This window comes from Gekko japonicus, unplaced genomic scaffold (genome assembly GCF_001447785.1).
Source record: "Gekko japonicus isolate JY-2015 unplaced genomic scaffold, Gekko_japonicus_V1.1 scaffold534, whole genome shotgun sequence".
NCBI classification, from domain to species: Eukaryota; Metazoa; Chordata; class Lepidosauria; order Squamata; family Gekkonidae; genus Gekko; species Gekko japonicus.
The window spans coordinates 410924-419831 of record NW_015172021.1 but is presented as its reverse complement, the minus strand read 5'-3'; positions in this window follow the sequence as shown (position 1 = coordinate 419831).

Here is an 8908-nt window from a genome sequence, read left to right as displayed (position 1 = left end):
GGGGGGTGTCCCGGGCGGGAGGGAGGCGCCCTCCTCCGCACAGAGGCCTCCCGACGCCCAGAAGCTCGACCCGGAAGACTTTGCCCGGGAGGTGGCACCCCCACGGTCCTCCCCCCATCTGGCTGGGGGGGGGGGGTGTCCCGGGCGGGTGGGAGGCGCCCTCCTCCGCACAGAGGCCTCCCGACGCCCAGAAGCTCGACCCGGAAGACTTTGCCCGGGAGGTGGCACCCCCACGGTCCTCCCCCCATCTGGCTTCCGCGGCGATTCCGTTGCAACCCGCGGGGGCTCCCAACCCTGCGGAACCGATTCGGCCGCCGGCCGTGGAGAACGCAGGGCATGTGGAAGGAGCCCCTTTTGGGCGTGGGCCGGTAATCTTGGGGGACTTTACGGCTTTTTTCTTCCATCGTCTCTGGTGATGAAGACGGTGGGGGAAATACTGTTCACACGGTGGGGGAAATACTGTTGCGAAGGGTGGTCCGCAAGCCAGCGCCGGGTGCCATTTATGAACTGTCTGAACAGGATACAAAAATGTTCAAGATTAAGTGATTTTTTTTTGGGGGGGGGGAGGTCATAACAACAAATAAAAAACAGCGGAATTTGGTTTTAGCTAAATGGGAATTGCTGTGCCTATGAGTTTCCCTCCCCCTATCCCCCCACCCCTCTTCTTGCTGTACTTGCAGCAGTTCGGAGGAACCTGTCCATAGGGGTTGCGGCGTGTCTACGTGCCGGGCGATCTTTTCTTTCGTGATTGGTGGCTATTGGGAAGAAAATTCAGACCACACTTGTTGAAGGGGGGGGGGGGTCCCGTCTGTCCCACAAAGAGAATCCCTAAAACCCATTTCGGAGACTTCAGAGGCGGTTCTTTAAAGGATGAAAGTAAAGGTGATTCGCCCCCGCCAAGACACAGGCCCTCCCCTCCTCAAACAGAAAGTTGACAAGATCCCTTCCGTTCTTTAAAAAACAACCCCGTGTGTGGTGGCAAAGAATTTCACCTCGAGGGGAGAAGTCTCACACTCTTCCCTTGGAATGGTCTCCTAGAACGAGAACAGGGAAATAGTCTGACGGTAGGTTTTGTTCCCCCCAAATCCCGCTAACTAGGAAAAAGCAATTTATAGGGGAAAAAGAAAGACAATTTAAATGTAATTATCTTCGAGTTTCATGTAATCTCGTTTTTTATTTTTAACAATTGTTTATCTTTTCGAGCCAGGGTCTTTGTTTCATATTCTGACTGCAATCTAACCCTATCTTTACAAATCTAGATTTTCTCCAAATCAGCCACTTAAAAAATATTTGGGGGGAAGAGTGCAAATGAAACGTTTGTGTCTCCTAAACGCTCATGTAGAAATAAATGTTTCTTACCTTCCTGTAAGAATGTTTATGGTCTGGCTGTCAGTTCCCGAAACTGGTGAAAACCAAAGCGACAGAATTGAAACGAAAGATGCTTTTGACAGAATCCCTCTTTAACCGCTTTTCTTGGGTTCGAGAATGTTAAGAAAAACCCTAAAACGTTCGGGCTTAAATTTAGTGAAGAGGTTTAGACTGGCAGGCGCGCAGCGGTCGGCATCCGGCGCCCTTCCCTGGGCATTTGGAGAAGTCTCCCCGATGGCTTCGGAGCCCCGCCGGGAAACCGCTACGTTCCCCCCTCCCCGCCTCCTGCGCCGCGGCTGCTCCGAGGAAGAGGCACCTCCGCCGCCGCCAGGTTGCGAAAACGAGCGAATCCGGAGTGAAGCCTCTTCGGCACGTGCCCCGTCCGAAACAGACAGTCCTTGGATTCCTTCCTCCCCCAAATTGCCACCGGTTTCCAAATCACGAGTCTGGGAGAGAGTTTTATTAGCCGAAGCTTTACTCCCAGGAAAGCGCTCTTTTAGGACGGCGGCGTGATTGCCTTAGGGCGGACCCAGATCCCTTCGCGATCTAGAGAGGCCGAAATACTTGGGGTTTTAGAAGGCAGTCTGGGACCAGATCCCACTCGCCTTTAAGGGGCCTGTTTCTCATAACCAGCTCTTGCGCGACATCTTTACTAGGGGAGACCTCCTTGGATTCCGGGAGACCTCCTCCTGGGGAAACTAGGAGCTTGATTATAGGGAGGGAAGGAAGGAAGGAAGGAAGGAAGGAAGGAAGGAAGGATGGAAGGAAGGAAGGAAGGAAGGAAGGAAAGAAGGAAAGAAGGAAAGAAGGAAAGAAGGAAAGAAGGAAGGAAGGAAGGAAGGAAGGAAGGAAGGAAGGAAGGAAACAAAAGAAAGAAAGAAAGAAAGAAAGAAAGAAATCGGAAAATGAGAAAACAGGAAGGAAGGAACTCAAGTATGTGAGTGCAAATGGGAAGGGGGAGAGAAGAAAGCAAGAACTCAGCAGAGCCAGAGAAGACAGGGAGAGGAGGAAGGACGCCAGGGACAGGCGAGGGGGAATGGGAGGAGAGAGGGAGCGAGAGCTCGTCGGCCAGGGCGCCCAGGATCGGGGCCCCCTTTGGCTTCCAGTCCAGCCCGCCCCCCCGTCCTGCGAGGGGGGTTCCGGCTCCCCTTGGCCAGCCGAGGGAGGGAGGGAGGGAGGGGGCTTCGCTGGAGGCCGGCCCGGGCCCTAGCCCCCCCCCCCCGCTTCTATACGCTTTGCATCGGCTTGATGGGGGCTGAACACCACCAAAGCCTCAGTCTCTGGGGGCTCGAGAGCAGTGTTCCCTCTAAGCTGAGTTAGTGTGAGCTAGCTCACAGTTTTTTAGCCTCCAGCTCACACATTTCTGTCTTAGCTCAGGAAGGATGGTTCCAGAGCAAAGTAATTTATGCAGTAGCCAAATTGCCTGCTCACAACTTTAATGCCAGTAGCTCACAATGTGGAATTTTTGCTCACAAGACTCCACAGCTTAGAGGGAACATCGCTCGAGAGACCACCGGCCGTGGAAGATTTGAACCGGGGTCCTGACACTTGCAGGCAATGTCTCCTGTTTCTGCCCGTCTGGGGTTTCACTGCCGTGGGAACGGAGCGGACCTTCTCCTGGGTAAAGGGGCTATATGGTCATCCACCCTGGCACACGGGAGAGAGGAGGGGGAAGAACGAGGAACGGGATGGGGGGGGGGCGCCCCTCCACACACAGACGCCAGCGTTTACTCAGAAGGAAGCTCCACTGAATTCAGGGGCATTTGTCCCTATGCGTGTACACAGAGTCACCCGGCCTCTGACACCCCGGTCTGGCCTCTAGACACCCAGGAGTTACTCCCACTTAGTTCAGCGAGGATGACTCTCCAATAAGTATGCAGAACTCAGTGGGAGGGACCCAGTTCTGAGAGGAGGGTCATGCGGCTTCATTAAGGCTCCCCTCTCCCCAGGTTCTGGCTACCCTCTTCTCCAATCATAAGAGGGGAAGGATGATGCTGGTCTACCTTACTGGGTAGCTGCCAGGAGAGTTCCCCAACAGGGGCACCACACCACCTACCAGTGCTTCCCCTTGGCACCTGCCAAGCCTTCTAGAATGTGGGTGGGACCACTGTAAAACAGGGCTTGTTATTGGCTGCCCTCATTCTCACAAAAGGGCTTCCCATTGGAGCATAAGGAGGACTAGTAAGCACCCTGGCTTTCCCCCTTCAGGATTTCCTTCTTCCCGGGAGACCTTCAGGATTTCCTTCTTCCCAGGAGGTACAAGGAGGGAGGTATTCTGTTTGATTCCGCCTCCTACAGCAGCCATGTTGGTTTAGCTCCGCCTTCTGTGACAACCATTTTGAACACCACCCCTTCTCAGAATTCTAAAGATGCTCACAAGGACCATTTCCGTTGTAGTGAAATTCCCTGCATTGACGTTTTTAAAACTGCGCATTATGTGAAATTTTCCGCAGTCGATTTTCTCTCACCAGGCGCAAACCCGAAGTTTTCTCCTTACCCCGAGTTTTCAGAATTCACTAAAACTGGGGGGTTCCGAAAACGCAGGGTAAGAAGGAGAAAACTTCGGGTTTGCGCCTGGTGAGGAAAAACTGATTGCGTAAAATGTCACTTAATGCACGGTTTTAAAACCGTCAATGCGGGAAATTTCACGACTGCGGAAATGGTCAGGCTCAAAAAGACCTCTGAACAGAAAAGGCCGTATAAATTATTATGGGTTTTATCCTACCGGGTTTTCCACAGGCAAAAAAAGGGGGAATGGGGTTTAACTGAGAAGAGGGAGATGACAGGTGGAAATGCAGGTAGGATCCACCTGTATTTCAAATACTGTTGGGGGGGCACACCAAATATCCCCTCTCTGTCCAGAATGACAGAATCTAGTGATCTGTTTTCATCCCACCAAGTAACTCAGGGTAAATGATTTTCTCAGCAACTTTAGCTTCATAACAACCCGGTGAGGTAGTTTAGACTGACAGGAGAATGGTTGGCCTAGGGCTACCCAGCGAGCTTCAATGGCAGCGGAAATTTGAACCCGGGGCCAAAGTCTACTGCCACCCGTGTTGTCTCTCAATCGCTATAAAAGGCCCAGCACATACAAGAGATTTTCGATAGATGTACTTCAAATGTACGCAATGCATTTACTTTTAACTCTGCCCGTGCCAATGGAACTTACTTCCACTTGGGGTTTAGGGATCAGGTAACACAATGCCCAAAAATGATGTATTTATTTATTTACATATTTATACCTCTCCATTTTTATTCTCACCCTGTGACTGGCCCAAGGTCATTCTTGTGAGCTTTCATAGCAGAGTGGGATCTCGAACCTGGGTCTCCCAGATCCTAGTTGGACACTCTAATCAGCCCACCTAGAGCCCGCTGAGCCTCCTGCTGTGGACTTTCTGGGGCATCTACTTGGCTACTGTGGGAAAACAGGATACTGGACCAGAAAGGCCAATGTCTGATCCTGTGAGGCTCTGCTGATGTCCTTGTGTGCCCTAAAATACACTGCAGAACACGCAGTAGTTTTTTCTGATTGCTGACACAGATGGGTGGACAAGCTGGTGGAACAGAATTGTGGACAGAAGTACCAGAGGCCTGTCTCAGAATCCATTTCTGTGCATGAGCAGATCAGCGATGGTCAAGAGACTTGCTGGGGTGTCCCTGGGCTCCTTTGGAGAACGTCCGGTGAGGTCTCAGTGTGACAAATCAGGAATGGGGGCTGGACTCCATGCAAAACCTTCCACAAAATCCACAGCTGTTGATTCCACTCTGTTCCATGCGCAGCTGCAACAGACTATAGCAGAGACCCAATAAGGCTGCCCACCCTCCGGCAGGAACCATATCTAGAGCCACAGTACATCGTGAATGACCTGAGCTCTGAGAGGTCTCGGGTTCAGATCTTCCACCCGCAACCAACTGAGTGGGTGGCCTTAGGCAAGGCACGTGCTACCTTTGCTGTAAGGATTATTGAGGAAATTTGTTTATTTCATTCACTTGTACCCTGCATTTCTCCCCAGTGGGGACCCAGAACAGCCTAGATTATTCTCTTCTCTTTCATTTTATCCTCACTACAACCCTTTGAGGCGGGTTATGCTGAGATACACACGATTATTTTATTATTGTTATTATTGGAGGATATCCCAGAATCCTCTGAGGCACTCAGGGGTTTGACCACAGATGCCAGGAACTCGTCCTCTGGCAAACTGGTTTGTGTCTCTGGACAGCAGAACAGTTGAAAACCACTGGCAGAAATGCAAGCATTTTGGCAGCATGAAAGTCTGCCTTAAAATTCTTCAGATGCTTTCTAGTCTCACAAGGTGGGACCTTTTAAACCTGTTTCCTGAGTGACATGCCTCATGGATTTGATTTGAACCTGGCATGCTTAGAAGTAGCATCATTGAGTTCAATGGCATTTTCTGCTGAGAATATCTAGGATGGTAGCTTTCCTTTATTCCCAAGTAAGCTCCAATGTAAACAATGAGTACGCGTGTGTATGTCCCCCCCCATTAAATAAGGAATAATTTTAAGCTTACTGCCTTAGATGCTAGGGTGTGTATTTGGCTTGGATTTAAGTATATCCTGAAAGATGTAAATGCTTAATTGCCCTTTCTTCCCTCATGCTCCTCCCTGCCCTAGGAACACACCTTCTCTCTTTTTTCCTCTGTAAGCTTGTAAAACTTGATTTGCTGGATCAGGCCAACAGGTTCAGATAGTCTAGCATTACATTTCCAAAAGAGGCCAGCCTGATGACCTTCCCTCCCATAGAAAGCCCACAAGAAAGTTGCCACCACCGTCTGATATTCAGAGGTAGACTGTCCTTAAACATGGAGGTTCCATTCTTAGCCACGACAGCTCCCGTAAGAACTTGGATTGAAGTCCATCATCTTGTAAGCCACTTTGGATCTATGGTGGGAGAGAAAGGCAGGATACAAACAAAGTCCATCAATCAATCAATCAATCAATCAATCAATCAGCCACGGGTAAACAAACACCTCTACAGAACTCAGGACAGGGAGGTTATGGCCTTCTCTGGGGTGTTTTTGGCAAATAGGATTTGTAAATCAGTTAAGATTATTCTTTTGGCTCATGGCTGACACTTGAAATGCCCCCCCCCTCACCCCTGTTTCCACCTATCGAAAGGATTCTGGCACAAGAGACGCAAAGCTGCTTTCCTTCTCACTGCTGGTGCTGCACAAACAAGGCTGAGAAGCCTGCGAGGCCAAATCCGTGTAGGTTTCAGTTTGAGAATAAATTCATTTGTCTTCTAGGGAAGGGGATCCCCCCCCCCATTTTTGGGTAATGATTCTCATGTGCATTGGGGCGAACATGTCTGGGGTACAGGATGCAAAGGGGGAGGGGGGGGAGGAAGGGAAGGGAGGAAGTCGGCTGCAGTCTCTTGGAAAGTCCCACAAAAGGAGACTATACAACCTGTTCCCCCCTCCCTTGAAAAGCCAAAAGAAAAGAGCCAGCCCTAATGATTTTAGGAACCTGTAAGTGCAGCGAGCTGGAAAGCATCGTGCTTCCCTTTGCCAAACAGCTAAAGCAAACCTGCCTTTTGATCTGATGGATTTTGAAAGGGCGCATTGATTTATTGTCAGGGTTTCCCAGCAAAGCCTTCTTAGGGTTGGGGCAAATCATTTGGGAAGGAGCCACTGAGCAGAGAGGCGGCCTCCCTCCTTCGCACACACGTCCGGCTGCTGGATCAGGTCATTAACATGACACCAACGGTGCGCGTGCAATTCACTTCGGGGCTACAGGTGTGTTAGGTGTGTGTGTGCGCGCACGAGCGATCCATCCTGAAATTATTAAAATACTGAAAGTAAACTTGTGCACCGTATAAAGAGGGAACCAAACAGAAGAAGCGTCCTGTGACACCTTTCAGATGAACACGTTTCTAGGATGCGTTTGTCAGAGGCACTGAAGTGGGCAAAAGCCTAAGCTGCAATCAATATAGCAGTCTTCAGGGTGTCACAGGACTCTTCTTGCCCCTCCACCTCCCCACTGAAATACGGCTATTCCACTGCTGGCATTTGGATGCAAACAGAGCAGATATGACAAAATCCAAATGACTGGCAAGCAAATCGACACAATCCTAAAGGACGTGGGTTGAGGGAAATCAGCAAATTCAGGGGCCAATGGTTATAGAATGGTTACATAATGACCAGGTGGAACAGCCGCTGCAGGAGATGGTTATGGGAAGATACGGTCCAGAACGGCAGATGGTTCCAGCCGGACTGTGAATGTGCATGTGTGGGGGTGGTTTTATCTGCAAATTCTAAGCACGCATACGAACTGGTGAGCAAATGGTTGTGCATGAGAAAGACCCGTCTACCTGTGTATATACTATTATTTCTATGTGTGGTTTGGGGGGGAAATGTGTATGCAAAATATACCTGCACGTACATGCAGTTTGTTCGTGTCTAAGAGCCAAAGGGCACATCGGGGAACTTAAAGCAGCTCACTTAAAAAAACAACACCACCCAGAATATTTATATGAGACAATTTACCTTTCACAACAGTGGGGAAAAAGTGACTTTGCGTGTGTCATTTAGGGAAATGACATGTGTCTGTACTTGCGTGGGTGGTACTGAATTTACCTGGAAATATATGTACGCACTCTGTGTTTGTGTGTGTGTCTGTCTGTGGGCATGCATGCAAGAATGAAGGCCTTTGTGGGAAAGTCCTTGTACGCATGCATGGTGCTAACCAGGGGTCATTTCCTGCAGGAGTGTACAGGAGCGGAGCTCCGGCAGTAAAAACCCCAGGGGGCGGGCACATGCAACAAGCCCCACCCCCTGCTCCCAGCAGCCTTCAGTCAGAGCAAGAAGCAGCCAGGTAAGTTGCAGAGCTCCCCCCGGCCCCCTGGTCCAAAACAGTCCAGTGGCACCTTTAAGACCAGGTTTTATTCAGGTACAAGCGCTCCCTCCTCTGTGAGGACAGATCTGCATGTTCCCAGGTCTGGCCTGAGGTAAGGCTGCGCCCTAGGCGAGGCTGCAGGGTGCAGATGCCAACCTCCCGATGGGGCCTGGAGACCGCCTGAAGTGTAGTGGGTTAAACGCATGAAGAAACCACAGAGACTGATGTAACAATCAACATGGTTTACTGGTACACAAAAAAGACAAAGACAAACTGCCGGCTGACCAACTATATACATACCTGAGGACACACCCCTAGGTCCCGTTGGTGGGTTTAAATCTCCCGCCATGGTCCCATTGGTCCCCCAGTGGAGAGACCAGGAGCCTAGTCCCCATTGTTACTCCAGATTCAAGCTCTGGAGTGTTCGCTGACCTCTGGTGGTGGTCAGCAGACACAACATCCCTCCCCCCATAGTTCGGACCCACCCTAGGTCACATAGTCCTTTAGGTATGATGGGGATCGCCGTACTCTCGTTGACCGTCGGGGGGCGGGCGGTACGGGGCTCTCAGTGGTCCCGTCCTCTGTGCTGGGATGCGCGGGTGTTGCAGGCCCTTCTGGTTCTGAAGAGCCCGTTGTCGGGGTCTCCTCGACAGCCGCCAGGGGAACGTTGGCCAGGTTCAGACGCTCT